Below are 22,569 nucleotides of genomic sequence, written 5' to 3' on the forward strand. Positions count from 1 at the left end.
ATTTTAATTTTGTTGTTGTTTAGTAATCATTGTAAGTCTTTTGTTTTTCTAAGTCCACAAAAAAACTCCTTACCAGGTAGAGATACCTTAAAATACACCTAAACTTGGAAAGTAACATTTATGTTGTACCACAGAAAAGTGGTCTTGTTTTTTCCCTACGGTCAATTATAAAAATGTTACAATATAAGTTATTTATAGTAACAACCAAGGGAAGTTAATCTTAAAAAAAAAAAAAATGTAAGTCCACACAAAAATCTTTACAAGGTAGAGATTGGTCAAAATACACCTCAAAATTGGATGTAGCATGCATGTTGTACTACAGAAAAGTGGTCTCGAATTTTCCCTACGACTAGTAATGAAAAAGTTACAATAAAAGCTATCTAAAGTAACAACAAAGGGAAGTAATTCTAAAGAAGGGAACTGCGCTTGACACTTCGTCTCATGATGGTGTATAATTGTGCCAAGTTACATCAAAATCCCTCCATGCATGAAGAAGAAATGCTTCGGACAAAGTCATTCTTGTATCTGACCTTTGGCCTCTAAGTGTGACCTTGACCTTAGACCTAGGGGCCTGGATCTTGCGCATGACACTCCGTCTCGTGGTGGTGAACATTTGTGCCAAGTTATATCAAAATCCCTCTATGCATGAAGAAGAAATGCTCCAGACAAGGTTTTCATTCTTGTATACTTTGACCTCTAAGTGTGACCTTGACCTTAGACCTAGGGACCTGGTTCTTGCGAATGACACTCCATCTCGTGGTGGTGAACATTTGTGCCAAGCTATATCAAAATCCCTCCATGCATGAAGAAGATATGCTCCGGACAAAATTTTTGAAGAAAATATGTTAAAGGGAAATAACTCAAAAATAGGCAAGGTAGAGTTATTGTTCTTGCATACTGCACTTCCTCCCAATGTGTTCTATCAGTGTATGAAGTTTGAAGAAAATCCCTCCAGTACTTTTGGAGTTATGCTCCGGACAAATTTTTTTAAGAAAATAAGATAAAGGGGAATAACTCAAAAAATAGGCAAGGTAGAGTTATTGTTCTTGCAACTGCACTTCCTCCCAATGTGTTCTATCAGTGTATGAAGTTTGAAGAAAATCCCTCCAGTACTTTTGGAGTTATGCTCCGGACAAAGATCGTTGCGGACGGACGCACGGACGGACGCACGGACGGAGAGCATTTCTAATATCCCCTTCGCCTTTGGCGGGGGGATAAATAAGGGCCTAAGTGTTTGGCTTGACACAACATGTCATTGAGGTAAACATTTGTACCGATAAAAATTAGAATGTTGATGCTTTAACTGTAAAAATCAGTTGGAACCATTTTTTGTTGACACGCTGCTCCTCGTAAATACAATGTATTACCTAAGTAAAGATAAACGCTCCATACAAGTCATATTGCGGACCAAAAATATCAGACATGACATTTGACCCCTTAGTATGACCTTTGACTAAGGCATCTGTGTCATGTGACAATTCTCTGTTTTATTAAGGTAATTATCTTTGCCAAATTAAAAACAAAAATTGCTTAATGCATAACAAAGCTATGGCCTAGACAAGACTTTACGATATTTTTAACTGCTTCATTGAGGCAAACACTTACTCAAAACAAAAACAAAAGCTATCAGAGGATAGCAACATTCGACTATTCAACAGCCCTGTCAACTGAATGAATATTCAAGTCGAAAAAGGCACATAAACCTGTTTAAGTGCAAAACAGAGTTATGAAACCTGTACAGAGCATGTCTGCTTAATTACAGTGAACAAGAGTGTGAAGTTTTAATCCATTCCTGTTAGTGGGTACTGGGATATCAGCTTACATACAAACATTGCTAAGTCAATGAAGGGGCATAATTTTGTAAAAATGCAAATAATATTTATCAAATCTGTGCAGTGTAAGTCAGTTCATCACTCACAGTGAATAAGAGTGTGAAGTGTAAAGCCATCCTCACAAGAGGTCTGCGATACCAGCTTATATACAAACACTTAACCAAACAGGGGTGCCAAAGTGGACACGGACGCATTGGCAACACAAATAGCGCTACCTATTCTTCGATTAGTCGACCTAATTAAGATTGTTTCATGCAAGTCAAAGTTACGGCCAGGACAATCTCTAAAATGACCTCTAACCCCAAGTGCGACATTGCGATAGGGGCCTACGGTTTGCACATGACACTCTGTCTCAATGAGGCTAACATTTCTGTAAAATAATAAAGATCGCTCCGTGCATATCAAAGGTACAGATCAGCTCACGCGGAAAACCCACTTTCCGTTTTTCGTCGAAGGAAAAATCTGGCTTAGCGAGGAATTTCTCCGAGTACTGCCTTATTCTGACTCGGAGTACCCACTTTTATAGTTTTATTACTTTAGCGGAATTTCGTCGAGTCACTCCGAGAAATTACTTGACGGAACTCCGAGTCGAAGTTATACAGGTAACGCTATATTATGTACCGGTATTTTATGGCCTCTCCGCGCGACTCCGAGTCTATAAAAAAGAATCAGCCTGTCACTTCGATTGCCGCGAGATGATTTCACGAAACTCCGAGGCAGTATTTCCTTACCTGGATGGATTTTTTAATATAATTATCTTGTTCTTTTTACTATTTGAAGTTTGTGAATTTTGATATTGAAATACATCCGCTTAAAAGGAAGTTGTTAAGTATGAGAATGAAATGCTCTCTGTCTATGCTATATAAATTAGTAACAAATTTATGTAAAATGGACTTAATTTTAGAAATATATAAAACTAACCAAACGTTCAAATAGTTGCCATTAAGGAATAGCGATGTGTTCAATATTGTTTTGAAATAGTTTCTGAAATTGTAAATTTAATTTAGAAATAGATTTATGCAAAATGGACTAAATTAAACTTTGTAACACTAGACATGAGGGAGAATTTACCTCATAACCAATATGGCAGAAAGACAATAGCTTGATTTCATGCACTGACAGTTCATCAGCATCACACATAGAAATGACCAGTCTGTGTTATTAATCAAATCTGACATATATATTTAAGAAATTTGATCTGATTACACTTGTTTTAAATAACGCTGTCTTTAAGTAAGATATATATAAAATACTTAAGTATCCAAATTAATACAAAAAATCGAACAATGTCGTTATACGATTTTATAAATTTTACGGCCATTGCCCGTTTTTAAGACATATAATGAATCCAAAATTATGGTATGTTTGTAAAATAAATCACAGGGAGAATTGTGTCACCCTTGGTCAAATTGATCATTTTCTCTTTCATTTCTTTTTTTTAAATTGTAAAGGTTTTTTGTCATATTTAAGCAGACATTATACAGTGAATATAACTAAACATATTTCACCAATAATATATTCTAACTTTTTGCAAAATCAAAAATGATGCGAGAAATTAAAACGGCATTATAATTATATCTTGAAATTACCAACAACTTCCCGTAATTCTAACGCATTTATAGCCTTATCAGTGTAGTACATGTCTGTGTTGTTTTAACGGTCCCTTATTTAGTGGTAATTGGCAAGTTTTATTACGGGTCCAATAAAAAGGATATACGCGTGATGCATAAAATATTTTATTACTTCTATCAGGTTTCATTCATTATAGAAATGGCTTTCATGTAAATTCATTTTGAATTGAACATGTACAATCAATTTTGAAAGTTTCATAATGAAGTAAATTAAATTACCACGATTTTCATGATAACTGAAAAGATCATGAAACAAGGTAAAACTGAATTTCTTGTGTTGTAAAATTTATGATATTAACACATAAAGAATTATTCGTGAAGGTAAGTTACATTAAAACTTACAATCACTGTGCGAGTAAAACATTCAAACACAAATTAACAAAACTGATTATATCGTTTCCTTTAACCTTTTGATCACAATACCGCATGTTCACGTGGCATTATTATATCGTCTGCGTACGACGCTACAACAACAATTTCGCGCTGAAGTGAATCATTTTTCAAAGTCAGTTGAAATACCCCGTCTGTGGCGCTTTTATTTTTATTTTAAAATGAAATATATATCATTCAAATGATATATTCATCGAGAGTAGGAAATTACTTGCACCAAAGCTTTCATATCAATGGATTTATACAAAAACATGCTTTGAATAAACGCATATATGAGACTTTTACACATTTTATATAGAAAATGGAAGGAAAAAACGACGAAATGATGGCATTATAAATCTTATTTTTATGAATCAAAAAGAAAGATAAAATTGATCTTGAAAATAGCGTGTGATGAATCAAATTTTGAACATGGGTAATATTTTCGCTCCTAAGGTTTCTTATTTTTAGTAATTTTGTTATGAAGCAAAATGTGTACATGCCCTTCTCATTTCTATTTAGTAAAATCTGACCACTGTCGATAATTAACCGCAGGAATAATCTTGGGTATGTAAGCCGTTAAAGAATAGTGATATTCATAATGTAAACTATAGGAGAAGTGCTTAGTTTTCAATATGAAGTTGGTGTTACTTTTATTTATCTGGAAGGAATTATAAAAAGGAGAAAAAAAACTACAGCCATATGTGTTCAAGGAGTCATAAAATATAAGTGAACAGAGGAATCTGTTTTTATTTTTAACGTAAAATAAAGTATACAATCTGAAATCTGTCCTCGAAGTCACTCGAATATCCAAATAAATTTATACAGGTAATTATTAATTGGTCTCGGAGTCACTCGACGGAATTCCGTCAAGTGACTCGGAAACAAAAGAAACACGTACAGGTGTGTATTCCGCTAATTGGATTTCATCTCGAGTCACTCCAAGGATTTCCTTCGAGTGACTTCGCATAAATCCTCGGAGTAAGATAGCGTAAATCCTTGACGGAAAATGGCTGACTCGAAGAAACTTCGAGTTAGAACCTTAGTACTCGTTTTGGCCATCCTCCGAGTATCGAGTAGAATGGGTTTTCCGCGTGAGCTGATCTGTATGGCTTGGGCAAGCTCTAAAATGACCTTTGACTCTTATGTGTGACCTTGACTTTTCAGATACTGTAAAAGCAGAAATTTTTGCGAGGGTTTAACATTCGTACTATACGCGAGGTCCCTCATTTTGCACCTGGGGTCTTCCTCCACCATCAAAGCTGGTACGTCGCCATATGACCTATAATTGTGTCGGTGCGACGTTAAACCCAAAAAAATAAATAAAACAAGAGGACCATGAAGGTCCTGAATCGCTCACCTGCCCCCACATGAACTGAGTATGACGTCTTTTTTTCTATTATTTGACATAGTGACCTAGTTTTTGAGCTCATGTGACCTACTTCTGAACTTGACCTAGATATCATCAAGATAAAAATTCTGACCAATTTTCATGAAGATCCATTGAAAAATATGGCCTCTAGAGAGGTCACAAGGTTTTTCTATTATTTGACATAATAACCTAGTTTTTGAAGGCATGTGACCCAGTTTTGTACTTGACCTAGATATCATCAAGATGAACATTCTCACCAATTTTCATGAAGATCTCATGAAAAATATGGCCTCCAGAGAGGTCACAAGGTTTTTCTATTTTTAGACGTACTGACCTAGTTTTGACCGCATGTGACTCAGTTTCGAACTTGACCTAGATATCATAAAGTTGAACATTCTCACTAATTTTCATGAAGATCCATTGAAAAATATGGCCTCTAGAGAGGTCAAAAGGTCTTTCTATGTTTAGACCTAGTGACCTAGTTTTGACCGCAGTTGACCCGGTTTCAAACTTAACCTAGATATCTCAAGATGAACATTCAGACCAACTTTCATACAGATCCCATGAAAACTATGGACTCTATAGTGGTCACAAGGTTTTTTATATTATTTGACCTACTGACCTAGTTTTTGACCGCATGTGACCAGTTTCAAACTTGACCTAGATATTATCAAGATGAACATTCTGACCAATGTTCATGCAGATCCCATGAAAAATATGGCCTCTACAGAGGTCACAAGGTTTTTCTATTATTTGACTTCTGACCTAGTTTTTGACCGCACGTGACCCAGTTTCATACTTGATCTACATATCATCAAGATGAACATTCTGACTAATTTTCATACAGATCCCATGAAAAGTATGACCTCCAGAGAGGTCACAAGGTTTTTCTATTATTTGACCTAATGACCTAGTTTTGGACCGCACGTAACCCAGTTTCGAACTTAACTTAGATATTATCAAGCTGAACATTCTGACCAATTTTCATGAAGATCCCATGAAAAATATGGCCTCTAGGGAGGTCACAATAATTTTCTTTTTTTAGACCTACTGACCTAGTTTTGGACCGCAGTTGACCCAATTTCAAACTATGCCTAGATATCATCAAGATGAACATTCTGACCAATTTTCATGCAGATCCCATGAAAAATTTGGCATCTAAAGAGGTCAAAAGTTTTTTTTTATTATTTGACCTACTGACCTAGTTTTGGATCGGATGTGATCCAGTTTCAAACTTGACCTAAATATCATCAAGATGAACATTCTGACCAATTTTCATGCAGATCCCATGAAAAATGTGACCTCTAGAGAGGTCACAAGGATTTTCTATTATTTGACCTACTGACCTAGTTTTTAACCGCAGTTGACCCGGTTTCAAACTTGACCTAGATATCATCAAGATAAACATTCTGACCAATTTTCATGCAGATCCCGTGAAAAATTTGGCATCTACAGAGGTCAAAAGGTTTGTTTATTATTTGACCTACTAACCTAGTTTTGGATCGGATGTGATCCAGTTTCGAACTTGACCTAAATATCATGAAGATGAACATTCTGACTAATTTCTTTGCAGATCCCATGAAAAATATGACCTCTAGAGAGGTCACAGGGATTTTCTATTATTTGACCTACTGACCTAGTTTTTAACCGCAGTTGACCCGGTTTCAAACTTTACCTAGATATCATCAAGATGAACATTCTGATCAATTTTCATACAGATCCAATGAAAATACGGCCCCTACAGAGGTCACAATTTTTTTTCTATTATTTGACCTACTGACCTAGTTTTGGACCGGACGTGACCCAGTTTCGAACTTTACTAGATTTCATCAAGATGAACACTCTGACCAATTTTCATGCAGATCCCATGAAAAATATGACCTCCAGAGAGGTCACAGGGATTTTCTATTATTTGACCTACTGACCTAGTTTTTGACGGCACGTGACCCAGTTTCGAACTTGACCTAGATATTATCAAGATGAACATTTATTATTATATTATATTATTATTATTATGATACCAGATTTATATAGCGCCCTTTTCATGATCAATTTCACGTTCAAAGGCGCTTTACATAGTTCAAATGCAGCCACACAGGGCGCATAATTCATCCTCTACTAGTACAGACACAGAGCGATCTGACCAGAGGGACAGAGTGAGACAAAGCCCCCACGACAGAGAGATCAGAAATCAGATACAGGCTTGTCCGGCTAACTTAGCCTAGCTCGTTGCGAATAGACAGCCTGGTTCTTTAACGTGCCCAGTGTATAGCACTGATACACGCAAGGATTGCCTGGGTTCCTGACCAGTACACCTCTAGTTGGGTGGGAAACACTGAAAAGCGTTTCTGAAAATTCCCGAGTAGCTGCCGGGGATCGAACCCCGACCTCAGGATTGGAAGGCCAGTGTGCAAACCACTGAGCTATCCGTCCACCCACATTTATACCAACTTTCATGAAGATCTCATGAAAAATATGGCCTCTAGAGAGGTCGCAAGGTTTTTCTATTTTTAGACCTACTGACTCAGTTTCGAACTTGACCTAGATATCATCAAGGTGAACATTCTGACCAACTTTCATAAAGATCTCATTAAAAATGTGACCTCTAGAGTGGTCACAAGCAAAAGTTTACGGACGCACGGACGCACGCACGCACGGACGGACGACGGACGCAGCGCGATCACAAAAGCTCACCTTGTCACTTTGTGACAGGTGAGCTAAAAATCAGTTTGCGAACATTAATCCTCGCGTAAATATTTACTATTAGTACAATCTCGTCATTACAAATTCTTTCCTAATATATCAAATAGAAACGGCCATATTTACAAAACTTGGCTATGTATATTGTTTTATTGTTTCTGTAATAACTATATGAGAGTATAATGTTAAGACGAACAGAATAAACCATATGCATTTAACCGTTTAATTTAGAATGAAACTGATTTTATTTTTGTTTGCATCGTGTTTAATTAAACAAATATCTTTGTCCCTGGATATAGATTACATGTAAAGCCCTGTTAGTTAAAGGCATAGTCGTCAAGGTTTACAGGATGTACGAGGTGTTAAAACATCCATACAATAAGCAGCGATCGATCTTTAAGGTAGACAGTCAAAGGTAACGCTTTACGATGTGTAAATTTTATGTCCAACCGACTTATCAAAAAGCAGGAACAACATCAAACATGCAAATAAAAACTTCATTGTCCCATGCATGTAAAAGTTATGGTCAGGACAAGCACTAAAATGACATTTGACCACTAAATGAGACTTGACCTTTATGATAGGGGGCTGGAGTTTGTGCACTACACTCTCTCTTATTGACACAAACATTTAAATGCCAAATAAAGATAAGCATGCCAGTAATGACTGGCACAAGCTCAAAAATGACTTTGCCCAATAAGTCTGACCTTGACATTTTGGAAAGGATCCTGGGGTTTGCGCTGACTCTCGGTCTTATTGAGGCAAATATTTATGCCACATAAAAGTAAAACTGCACCATGCACATCACAATTATGGCCCGTACATGATCTGACATGGTCTTTGACCTCAAAGTGGGTCCTTGACCTTTAAAATATAGAGACCTAGGCTTTGCCTACCACACTCCGCCTAACTGAGGTAAACATCCATGCTAAATTTAAACAAGCTTGCTCCATGCATATCAAAGTTGGTGTGAGGACAAAATCCAAATGACGTGATGCAATTATCACTTTCATTTCATTCTGATATTAAGCCCAACTCAGTCACGTCTGAAAACAGGTAGCGATTCACATTTTAACACAAATCTTAAGCTTCAGAGTAAAAGAAATGAAATAAATATCTTAATTTTCTGAAGGTGATATATTTATCCCATGAACAAAATCGTTCCGTAGAATGCTTTGCATAAATTATATAGTAAAACCTGAAGGTTACAGCCTAAAATGGCAACAATGCCATTAATTGTTGATACACGGCCCGAATGACTCAAACATTTCAGCCAATTAAAACGAGTTTCATTTTAATATCTTGACCAAAACTAAAGGTATCTTTATCCGTGAACAAAATCGTTCCGTAGAATGCTCTACATAAATTATATAGTAAAACCTGAAGGTTACAGCTTAAAAGGGCAACAATGCCATTAATTGTTGATACACGGCCCGAATGACTCAAACATTTCAGCCAATTAAAACGAGTTTCATTTCAATATCTTGACCGAAACTAAAGGTATCTTTCAGAAAGAATCATCCACACAAAAAATAATTCAAAGTCCCCAAAAATGATCTTTACCAGGTCAAAATATGTCAAAATACAATACAATCTGTGTTGTACCAAAGGAAAGTGGTCTCAGTTTTTCCCTACGACCAATAAAGTTAGAAAATAAGCTATCTATAGTACCAACAAAGGGAGGTATTTAAAAAAAGTGTAAGTCCACAGGAAAGGGATCTGCCAAATAAAACCAACTGATCAAGGAATGTCAAAGTTATGGCCTAAGATCCTATATGACCTCTGACACCTAAAAGTCACTTTTAACTTTGAGATAGGGCCCTTGGGTTTGCACGTGAAACTCCGTCTCATTTAGGCAAACATTTATGCCAAATAAAACAAAGATTCCTTTAAGCATGGCAAAGCTGCAGCCCGGACAAGCTCTAAAATGAACTTTGACCCCTAAGTGTGACCTTGACCTCTGATATAGGGACCTAGGATTTGCACATGACTCTCCGTCACCTTAAGGCATAAATTTATGCCAAATAAAAAAGAATTGCTTTCTGCATGGCAAAGTTATAACCCGGACAAGCTCTAAAATGACATTTGAACCCTAAGTGTGACCTTGACCATTAAGATAAGGACCTAGAGTTTGTGTACGACACTTTATCTTATTAATGTATACATTCATGCCAAATATGTACAAGATTCCTCAATGCATGTTAAAATTATGGCCCGGACAAAATCTGACATGACGTTTGACCTCCAAGTGTGAGATAGGAACCTGAAGTTTGCGCATGACACTCCGACTCTCTGAGGTTAACATTCATGCCAAATACAAACAAGATTGTTCAATGCATGTCAAAGTTGTGGTTCGGACAAACAAATCCGGACGAACGCACGCACTAACGTACATACACAGAACAGTCATTTTGACGACTATGTCTTCGTCTCCTCAAGCGGGCTTGACAAAATACAGCTTTTAAATATGGCTGTTGCTCATTGCAGACCTGAAGTGGTCTTCTGCGCATGTTCGAAAGTGATTGTCAGTTGGAGCGGACGTGAAAAAACATACGCAAATTATTGCATGTCCGCATGCATTAAGTGTATACTAGTAATATGTATAATATCCATGTTAGAGTTAGTATTACCTTGGTTTCAAAATAAAAACATTAAAGACACTTTCCATTCAAATTGCTTGAATTCAGTATACACCGGAGTCTTTATTTATACAGGCGTTCCAGGTCTGCAGTGAGTCACAGTCATTAAATATATAAACAAAAATATGGCATTTAGTGCATTGTTAAGTCTTACTCGATTTGTTCAGCCAAGTTTATCCCGGGTGTTCATGAAAGAACAGGCACATGAAAATGAATATTTTTAGATCGCTTACCAACATGTTTTGTTTTCAGATGTTGTCAAATACAGTTAGATCCTCGTAAAAATACAAATCATTTTTCGCTAATACACTTAGAATTAGCATGAGCCCTTGTGTTTCCAATTTACTGCTATCTGGTACCGGTACATGACGCTAAAGGAAATCTGCCAACAATGACGTAATATAGCTGTGAGGTCAACAAAGGCGAAAAACAAACTGATAATATAGGTCAGTGGTTGACTTTCTACAGGTACTGCATATTGCTCATGACATGGTGTATCGAGTTTTACACCATAAATTCGTGTAAAATTTCAGTGTATTTAGATTTGATTAAGCGTGCACCATTTCATATACTCCTGTATTAAAATACCCTGAGGTGGGGTCCATGTATTCAAGCAAGAAGTACACAAGAAATTCTCTTTTTTTTAAAAGGATTCAATTAGTTGTCTGTAAAAGATTTATTGAAAAAACTTGATTGTTTAAACAACGGTCTTACTAATTTACCTTTATATGCGCTAAAACCCATACCGCGAGGAGATGACAAGGAAATTTTGACTGATTACCTGAGCACAAAATAGCAAATATGAGTAGACAGCGGCAGTTGCTGTAATATTCGTCCTGCAGAATGAAAGAAAACATGAAAATTAAAATGGAGGCATGCAGAAGCTGGATAGCTGAAAAACTAAAATGGAAGTTGATTTATTGTTTGCAACTGTAAGATATGTCCCTTTCTGTTGCATTATAATCGCATTAACTAGACATTTGACAATCCAGAACAGACTTTGAAACAGATGCTGTTTATGAAAATTGTTTCTCCTCAAGTCACGCCAATTGTAGGGAAAGAACATATTGCACCAGCAGGATAAGTTAAAGTCTAGTGAGCTCTTTCTACAGGACAAGTTGGTTTCAAAGAAGTTTTCAGTCCCTGATCTATCTATATATACTGCATCACCCTCAAAATTTGAGGTTTAAATAAATGTGCAGATATCATCATAAAATGTAACGTAAAAACACCATTGTGTGAAAAAGTGTTCATTCAAAGACACCAAGGAAAAACAATGATCCAGCGACTAGTTATATGAATAACACATAATAAAGCAATTACTGCATGTTAATAGAAAGTAGTCCTAACTGGATAGTGGTTCTCAACCAGTAAGACCAATAATATCTAGGCTCTAGCATATTTTTCTAACTATAAACTTTAATTCTAGGCTATTCTAGGCCTAATCATATTAAGGTATTAGACCCCTAATAGTAATGTTTAAAAAATAGCATTTGCTTGGTATTTTCTTAATGTTGACCGTGTTTGGCACTGTGTTGCAATTTTTAAACAACTATTACCGTGCCGTTTTTTATAAATTTTGTATAATTTATGGTATTTCCTCAAGCTCAAGTAGAGACAAATTTCAAAGTGATGGCCACTATCCAAAACGTTTGCAGAGAATTCATTATACTATTAATTTTGATAAAAGAAACATCAAACTATTGGTAAACAATTATAAAACACAAAATAAAACTGTCAATATCATTTTTTCTAGGGTACCTCAAGTAAATGGATTTACTGGGACAGAATTCTAACTCCAACATTGAAAAATTAAGATCGAATCCTGCGGGTCTGTTTTGAATTTTGCTCATTTCATTCAAAAATAACCTAAGGGGAAGAAACCTTCCTACATCTCTTCCACAATATGTAGCAAAAAGAGTGAAGACGAAAAAGAGAACCTTTACCGCATGTAACTCATTATTTTTAAAGATATCTAACTCTATCCCTTCTGTTTCAGAAGTAAATTCACTTTGAACAGCAAGAAATCGCTTATCAAATGAAAATTTTCCACTTTTGTACAATAAATCAGTAATAAATCTTGAAAGAAGTAAAAACTTACTAGAAAAAAATGAAAAATAATGAAAAAAAATTTGGTCCAAGTGGGGCTTGAACCTACGCCCCCCCCCCCCCCCCCCCCCCCCCACCCCTGAAAATTGCAGTCAAAGTAGGTTTATAGTAGCAATTAAATACTCTTCAAAAAGGAGGTACGCTATTACGGGTCTAATACCTTAATACAAAATCTCTGTTAAGGTCTAATACAGAGATTTACATGCATTGATATTCTTAGAATAAAAATCTGATTTGAAAATATGAAGATCCAAAATGGTATGAAGACAACTTCATATTGTAAATATCTTAACCCACCCATTTTATTTATGTAAAAACGTTGATAAGTGAACAGGACAAACAGAAAATTGACATTCATCAGAATGTATTTACCCTTACCAATTTAATGTAGATTAATGTTATCAAATAAATCAGTAAGTTTTCTTCATCATTTTTTTAATGATTTAGTATCAACGCAATCTATTATAGGCATGATGACACTAAATCTCTGTTCTTTTCAAAATATCGATAAATTTCGATTGGCTGCAACACACAGTAGGACCAATTTTAAATGTTCGTTACTTACAATTTCTTGAAGATTATTGTCAGTACGGAATAATAATCAAAGGAAAAGTGGTGGTCATGTGAGATGCAATAAAAATAAATTCAGTCAAACACACACACTGGAGGATAACAACGCTCGCCTTTTCAATAGTCTTGTCAACTGAATGAATATAAAATTTGGAAAAGGGATATAATTTTGTAAAAATGCAAAACAGGTTCATGGAACATGCACAGTCCATATAAGCTCATGACACTGGACAAGTGTGTTTAGTTTTAATCCATTCCCATTAGTGTGTATGAGATACCACTTTACATACAAAAACGTAACCAAAAACTGCTAAGTCGAAAAATGGGCATAATTTTGTATAAACGCAAGTAGAGTTATGGAACCTGTACAGTGTATATCCACTCATGAGAGCGGGCATTTCTGCGAAGTTTCAATCCATTCCCATTGGTGGGAACTGAGATACCCACTTACATACAAACCTTAACACCGAAATTTTCTTAGTCGAAAAAGAGGCATAATATTGTAAAAAGTGAAATAGAGTTATGGAACCTGTGCAATGTAAATCAGTTGATCAAAGTGCATAAGTATTTGAAGATTTAATCCATTACAACACGTGGTTACTGAGATACATCAAAAAAATGCAAGTAGAGTTATTGCACCTGTACATTGCATGTCAGATAATGACAGTGAATAAGTGTGTGAAGTTTTAATCTATTCCCAATGGTGGGTACTGAGATACCAGCTTACATACAAAACCTTATTAATAACCAAAATTTTCTATGTTGGAAAAGGGGCATAAATTTGTAAAGAAATAATCAAATAGAGTTATTGAACCTGTGCAATGTAAGTCAGTTTATGACAGTGGATAAGTGTAAGAAGTTTCAGTCCATTCCGACAAGTGGTTACTGAGATTCTAGCTTACATGCAAAAACTTAAAGCATAGATCTGTGTGATTTCTTCCAAAATAAGAGAGAATTAAAGGAAAATAACACTACAGAGCAAACATGCTTAGAGCTATTTGAATCAACCTTTATGCGACTACCATTTTTCACGCCATTCTGTATAATTAGATAAGAAGATGGTAGATCTAACTGCATTTATATAAGGTGAAATAACTTTATGCAACTAAATATAAGTAAACATAGACATTCTGAGTGTATCTCACTACAAGGTACGTTTTCACTGTAATAAAATCAATTTTATAACTATCCGAGACTAGAATTGACCAAACGCCGGCTGTCAATCAAACCAATAAATCGATAGGCGATCAACCAATCAATGTGCTTGTTTCGACGCACACCTCTAGATGGTGTTGTTAATGTAAATATTACCCTCCGACATTGCGATCTTGACACCAATAAAAATAACTGATAAATTCCTTTTGAAAATGATTATATACACAAGTCGCTTCCCAGAACGCCTAGATTATTCCTTTTCCAAAACCTAAGTAAAGTTTTGAGAAGTGTCTTCGCTGGATTAAGACTTGTGGACGACCTCCCAGACAATTGAAAGTTGATAAAAATCGACGGAAACTACTACATATTTGTATATACAATGGTATTAATATGTCTAGCTTTCACTTAATTCACATTTGACACGGGCGCCGTGCGATAAATTAGTCTAAATTTGGCATCGTAGGTGGCTACGGGCTACGGTGTATGTGTTCACATTAAATACGGGCATCGTCCCTTATTTTTTTTATTTTTTTTTTTTTTTTATTTTTTTGTACATGCCAGGAGAAATTCTTACAGATGCTGCGCGGAGATTATACGGAAATCGTGCAATTTCAGTGCAGTTGCCTTGCAGTCACCGCAAGCTTCCAACGGAAATCTGACGTGCTGGAGATGACCAATATATATAACCATCTGAAAAATGTTATGCCATATAAAGGCCGCCGCACGGAAATGATGTGGCCGCTGTAGGGTTGCCGCGCGATGATTGCTCAATATCCATGCGATTTCATTCGGTACTGCAGCAAGCAGGAACCTTGTGGCAGCTCTGCGAGTGCCGTGCGAAGGTCTCAGGTATTTACAATCTCCGTACGATTTCTTTTAGGCACTTTGTCCACGTAATATCGTGCGTTGGCTGCACGATCAGCGCGTCGCCTCCTAACGATGCCCGTGCGGAGATTGTGCAATGCCACCTACGACATGTCTACGGTCTACGGGCTACCGGCTTTCGATTAATTCAAATATGTATAACTTTTCGCTAAACAAAGTCGTAGAGGCTGCGGAGCCCGTACGAAAATCGCACATCCATTGCCCCCCCCCCCCCCCCCCCCCCCCCCCACCACTGCCTCCGCATGGAAGTCACACAGAAAGGAGGATACGGGCAGTCTACGGGTTCCACAGACACATCGTAGGCCAAAGATAAACTAGGCATTGCTGGTTTATTTCTCAGTCATAACACTTCTTATTGGGCATTAACATAACGAGAAACTGTGAAGAGAAAGTGCCAAAATGTTCAAGTAGCAAAAATATGAACTAAAAATGCTACATTATTCGTGCCCAAACTTTTCAGTTGCCTCGATCAACATGTACGTGGAAAGGCATCGGTGATGTGAATTCTTTTTAGGTTGAGGGAGAAGGGCTATTTATACCTAAAATGTAAATGTATCATTATTCTTCAATGCACTTTTTCCAGTTTTGCACACGGGGCATAAGTACTGATAGAGTACAAGTCGAGAAAATACTAAGAAAATATCAAACTGAATGATAAACAAATATCTTTATAATAATAAAAACACGCATAAACTTGTCAGTGATTTATTAAAGAAGCAACACAAAATTTTCAAGAATAAATATCATCAGTAATTGTCGTCGTGTAGCCTTCTTCAGTCTTCTTTTGTCTTCTGAATATATATGCTTTCTCAACTAATTCCGTCCCCGAATGTCGGAAAATCCCAAAACTATCTATGTAAGACTCCCAACAATCTTTCCTGGGAAGATCTTAAATGTTTTAATGACACATAATAAGACAGAAATTTCTTGCCAATCTCTTCAGAAATATCGCGTATAGTAGCAGCAGCAGCCATTATCGATCTAAATGTCGGAGGTTTAGTATTTTGTGGTACGACGTGACCTGTAGGCGGAACCTGGCGTATGGTCAATTGTAACAATTCCTGGACTCCTTTTGGATTCCATACCCTTACGAAATAGTAAAAAAGATACGAACATGCCACGAACATGCCGCCAACATACCTATTTCAGGGAAATATTTGTGGGATATTCGCCGTTAGCTGTGAACATGTTGCAATTGATTTGATAATAGTTCGCGGAATAATGGCAGGAAAACCAATGATCGCGGTTTATTCATCAGAAGAACATAGAAGAATGTTGTTGTCTATATTGATAAACTGTTCACACAGAGCTTGATTCCAGCAGGTGATTGTAGAAATTATTTGTAAGGTCAGAGCATGAGTCTGATAAGTGATAAGGAAATTACAACCACATGTTTTGGACTATGTTAGAGGGAAAATTGTTTGTACATACGGCAATATTCAAATGTGAATAATGTTCTTAGAGGATGATAGGAATATAATTATATTCTTACTTGTGGTAAGTCAGAATTTGGTTTTTAATATCTATAGTCATGTCTGAATAAACATGCGGAATTTCGAAAATGAAATAAATGCCTAAACCTTTGCACTTGAACCAATATATGCAAAAGGAAATATAAAAGTGACGATTGTAGCACTATTAATAAGTTTGATAAAGAAGGACTTGTAGTCATACATATAACTTATAAGTAATGGGAAGAAGAATCTTGCCGGGGTGAAATGAATACATGTACTGTTACATCGTTATTTGAATTGCAATTAAAAATTAAAATGCATCCCTATTTTTCTTTGAAACTATACTAAATACCATGATATGAACAAGTTAAGACATTGGCAATTTGAATTTGTCACAGCCTCAGTGCTTCAGTTTATAGAATAAATTTATGATCATATTTCTCACCAGTTTATTTGATTAAATTGCATTATTGCTATACAAGCTATTTTGTCGACAAGTTTTGGCTGGATTTTCTCAGTTGTCATAGTTCTTAGCTTTTTCGTGGCATATTCACAGCAACTACTTTGCGGGATGTTCGCAACAACCTGTGTGTGGGAAGTTCGCAGCAGGGAGTTGGTGACGCAGGGGTTAGCAGGTTGGACTACAATGCCAGCAGTCTGAATTCGATTCCCGGTTGCTTTCCATCAGTATTGGGATAGACTGGATGCTGGAGAGATAAATACTATGCATCCCGTGGACCCGGCTGGAAATGAGTTGTTCCATCCATTCCAGGTGGGGACTTCCTTCGACTGCCCACGTTAAACAAGAAAGTTTAATTTTTAACAGCTTGTTTGCGGGAAGTTCACTTCAAAGCTAATTCAACATGACTAATTCTCTGTCATGTTTGCCAGGAACCCATATATTGTTTGCTGCAGGTTCGACTGATATTCACGGCATGATCGCAATAAAATGTTCGCGGCAAATTATTGTTTTTCCATAAGGGTAAATCTTTGAAATGATATTATTACAAAATAATCTGTTCGTCACTGCTTACTTACCAAAAAAGCAAAATATATGGAAAATTAAGGCGGACAATGCAAGCGAAAAATAACAAAATAACATATGCATTGATTGAGGAGACACGAGCTCGTTTACAAACATTTTTGTTCATTTGATGTATTGATTACCAGACCCTTATGTCACTGACTTATTTGATAGATCTCTGCTATTTGTTCATTCAGAAAAAAAATGCCGGATCAATAAAAACTTCCCGCAAAGGCTGAATCTATATGTGAATGCTGTGCCTAAGTTATTCAGTGTGCATAACTGCCATGTCGGTATGAGGCTACATAATACATGATAGCCATGCCCCTACCGTGTTATTCTCAAGACTGCCTTGATCTTAAGAAACTAATGTCTTGGCAGCAACACTCACTTTAGGAGACTGTCAGAGATTATGTAAAGATATCCCTAGTGCATGCGGATATATGTGTTTTTTTGAAGAAACAAATCGCATTATAGACTGCTATAAGGACCATGCGAAACGCAGTTTTGCTTTTCCTTTGTCACATTCACACAAAATCATTTTCTGATGAAGGCGAAATAAAACTCAAGCAGAAATTTCCATCAAGGAAGTGTCTAGCTTTGCAGTAACCAGATACCTAGCCTATGTTCTAGCCGTCTGATAACCAGACGCTTAGCCCGTCCTTTAGAGTTTTTGTAGCCGTATAGTATGAATTACGTATGTTTTAATGAAGGTATCTTAGATTTACTTGATAACTCGCTAAATTATGTCTGATAAATATTTGCGTTAATATAGATTTCGCTTTTTAAAAATGATCCAGTGTTTGTTGCTTTGCACAGTAGTTGTGCTGAGACAAATATTGAACACAGAAGCATCAAAGATGATTACAAAGATGAAATGTTATAAGTTTATGTTAGAGGAGGTGTTACACAGGAAGTTATGAGAAATGTAAAAGAAAAATCAATCTTTTAACATGCTATGCTTGATTTCATAACATGTTATTTCATAACATGAACGTGATTTTTAAAACTTACAATGCTTTTAACCATCTTCAACAAAATATATATTATTCAAAATTGTGTACGTACTTCGTCTACAATTTTTTATTTAACTTGTATAAATGGCGTGTCAATGAAAGGTATGTTTAGATATTCACTTTGCAGAAAAATTTTACATTGACAACTTATTTCTTTGTTTAATTCAGTCTTTCTGCTATACAATTTGTCACAAGTCAGTTTTTACTTGACAGTTTGGTGATTATAAGGTTTGAATTCAGCCTAGCATTTCTTTATAGGTAAATATTATTGATATCTTTCGCAAAAATATGATCAATTCTATTATATGAATGTATTTCATTACACTATTCCTAATCAAAATGATTATCCACTGTTAAAAATCCACAGAGGACAGGTTAGGCATACGGTTACTCTAAAGCTAGAACCAAGTCTAGGCCTCCGGTTACCAGATAGCTAGACACTTCCTTCGAAATGCAGGACTTGGACTAAATGGACGATTTGAACCATAACATAAATCTTTCTTATGGTTTTGATTTAAAATTATACGCGCAACTTAGGCAAAAGTTACAAATTAAAAGTTCACTGGCCATCAATGAATAAACAAAAGAACTGCATTCAATACATGTGAAACTAAAGCCAAGGAACATTTGCTTTTTTTTCTTGTCAGTGTTGCTTTTATTCAGCTGCTGAGAAAAAGTCACTTCATTCCAAAAGTAACTTATATACCTTCAACTTGCAAAGTCTTGCGATTGCACTGAATTCAAACCCACAGTCTTTAAAATTTACCTGTATTTTATGATTGTGAAAATGCGAGCCCAATTTCGAACATGTGCAGAATCACTTCTTCAAGCCTTTGACTTGACCATCGCATGAACATACATTCGAGACGATCGCAATCACAAGCTTGACTATTAACAATTCAACGTACTGTAGTCTTTAAGTCTTTAGTAAGATTTTACTAGAAAAAGTTGTATTTTAAAAATGAAAGTCAGTATATTTGAACAAAAGTACATACGTGGCAGCCATTTTCTTCCAACCGGTGCATTAGTAAATTTCTACCTTTGAAATTTGCATGCGCGCAACTACATCATGAGTAAAGTGTGTTTGATGGCTGAAACGCTATCAAAATATGTGTGAAAAAATTTATACACCGCCTATCCAGTAGCCCAACAGTTTCAATTTCTATGGTAAAGAAGGTCGAAATATGGCGTTTCTGATTTTTTTTCCAACTCACTACATAGATTCATGCAATGGGTTGTCAAAATGTATTGAGTTGATTGGCGTGTTATTAATGGCATTGTAGTGGGTAGCATTCCCCCCCCCCCACCCCCCCTCAGACACACACATACATACACACACACACACACGCATACGCACGCATGCAAGCACGCATACAAGTAAACGCTACCAATCGGGGATGTAAGATATAAATTCACCAACTGTGAGCACCAACTGAGAGCATCGTTATTTCTGTAGCTAAAGCTGTAATATTTCTACCAACTGTTATCATTTTGAAATTATCCGAGACTTTAGATTGAAGCTATCTATGCAATGAGATTGTTCACATTCAAAATGGGGAATGTTGTGTTTAAAGTTTAAACTTTAAACCAACTGAGGTATATGTGTAACATACCGGGTGTTTGTGTAAAGACGGGATGTGGAACGGTGTGTTTCTTCAAAACGGGGATTTAGTGTAAAGACTAAGTGAGGTAAAAGTGTATAACTAAACGGGTGTGTGTGTATAGTTGAGACGAGGAACTAGCTATTACAATATCTTATGCGGAAGCATCTGTTGCATAACATATATATGTGTAAAGTCAATCGAGGAATTTGATTTGATTTGATGGGTTTAAAGCCCGTTATCAAACAGTATTTCAGTTATGTCAGACAGGCAGTTTTCCCAACAATCGTTCCTGGGAAGATCCGGTACTAGTCTCCCATCCTCCGTAAGAAATTGTCAGCTTTCTTACATAAAGAGACGTGGTCGGTAGCAGAGCTCGAACCCATGCCCCTCAATCGGTGAGAGGTTACAGTGATTTTAAGTCAGCGACTCTAACCACCCGACCTCAGGGGCGGTCAGTCAATCAAGGAAATTCTATATTCTGTTTTGTAAGTGGTACGTCTATCCTTTGACATTCAACCAAAGTTCTCTATGTCATATGTTATTATTAATTAAAATTACTGCTTTATGAAAAAGACATAGAACAAGCGAAGAACAAACCAGATACATGATGCAGAGACACAATACAGCACAAAACAATGTCTGGTTATACTACTTTCAATTACTTTGCTTTGCTTACACCAACTGTTTAACTTCGATAATAAGTGAACATTGTATACTTCAGTTCCTCCTTCGTGTTTTAACTAAATTTCTTCCTTGGGCATTCGCAAAGGTATGCTAAGCAGACATATTTCCTTCAATTATGTCTAAATTAAAGAACTGATTAAAGACACACTATTGCAGACTGACATGCTATCAACTGCAGAAGTATACTACTCGTTCCAAAAACAGTAATTACCGAATATGATTGTAAGTACAATAAAAATAGTATTAACAGTAAAAACATATTAGTGGTTCCTTTAAAATCAATCTGATGACAGAAATCTTGCATATCTGAGTACAATAAATATAAACAGACAACTGACTTTGCTTATCTCCCGAATAGGGTAGAATTAAGCATATATTTGTGCTCCTACCTCTTAAATGTTATATTATTTTATAAACATTGTACATTTAGTATACATTATAATGATTTAAACTCTATCAAATCATGATAAGTTTCATAAAGAAACAGTATTACAAAATGGTAAAAAAAATCATATTCCCAGAGAAGGCTATGAACCCATGACCCTCGCGAATATTGCTTCACTACCTGCTTACGAGTGAAGGCAAAATGTTTTAAAGGTAAGACAAAAACAAAAAATAGAGATATAGAGGTAATTAATTTGAAAAAAATAAATCTGAGGCAATCACATACATTGTAACCCTAAACTTGGAAGAATAACAGTGACATAACATTTATTTTTATTTGCGCTTTTCTTTCCTGTAATAGTTTGGCAAAAATATTGATTTTCTTAGAAAAAGACATTTGCGCATATTTTTTTTTTGCAAAGAAAACTTTCAGGTTTTTTTTTGTGTTGAGACAAGAATTAAATATCGGGCAATCTTTCATTCAAACTCCGCTATGACACGCAGTTCCCGATTTTTGCATGGACATTTTTTTTTCTTGCCTGTTAAAAGTCGCAAATAATATTATCAAAAAAATAAAGAAACAGCATTTCCCGTAATACATATTTGGTAGCAACGGATTTTCGTGTATAAAGTTTTGCTTCTTCTTACTTTTAGAAAATCAGGCTTAGCTAATAAGTTTGATTTACACAGGTAATCTTTCAGAATTCGTGAGGGTCTTGGGTTCGAATCCCACACTTTTTCTTTTTGTAGCTGATCATGGTTTTATAGCAAACAATACAATATAGAGTTTTAATCACGAACATGTATTAAATAGTATAACATTTCAAAGGTAGGAGTATGAAAACTGAACAATACTTTTTTTCTACCAAATGCTGACGTATATGACTCTTTCCAAACAAAGCACATGTAGTAACTGAATGCTCGTGTAAAAATCATTCTGATAAAATATAAAATGAAAGCGATCATAGGTATTTTAAATGCATTTGGTATTGTTATTGTTTTAATACAAACTTGTATGTCCTACGTATTTCATAATTATGATATATTTGTGTTTCCCAGAGAAAGAGTATTTCAATGCTATATATACCAGTAAATTTACTGGGTTCGAATCCCACACTGGGATAGTGTTTTCCCAATTTTG

The sequence above is a fragment of the Mercenaria mercenaria genome, unplaced genomic scaffold (assembly GCF_021730395.1).
Source record: "Mercenaria mercenaria strain notata unplaced genomic scaffold, MADL_Memer_1 contig_1769, whole genome shotgun sequence".
NCBI lineage: Eukaryota > Metazoa > Mollusca > Bivalvia > Venerida > Veneridae > Mercenaria > Mercenaria mercenaria.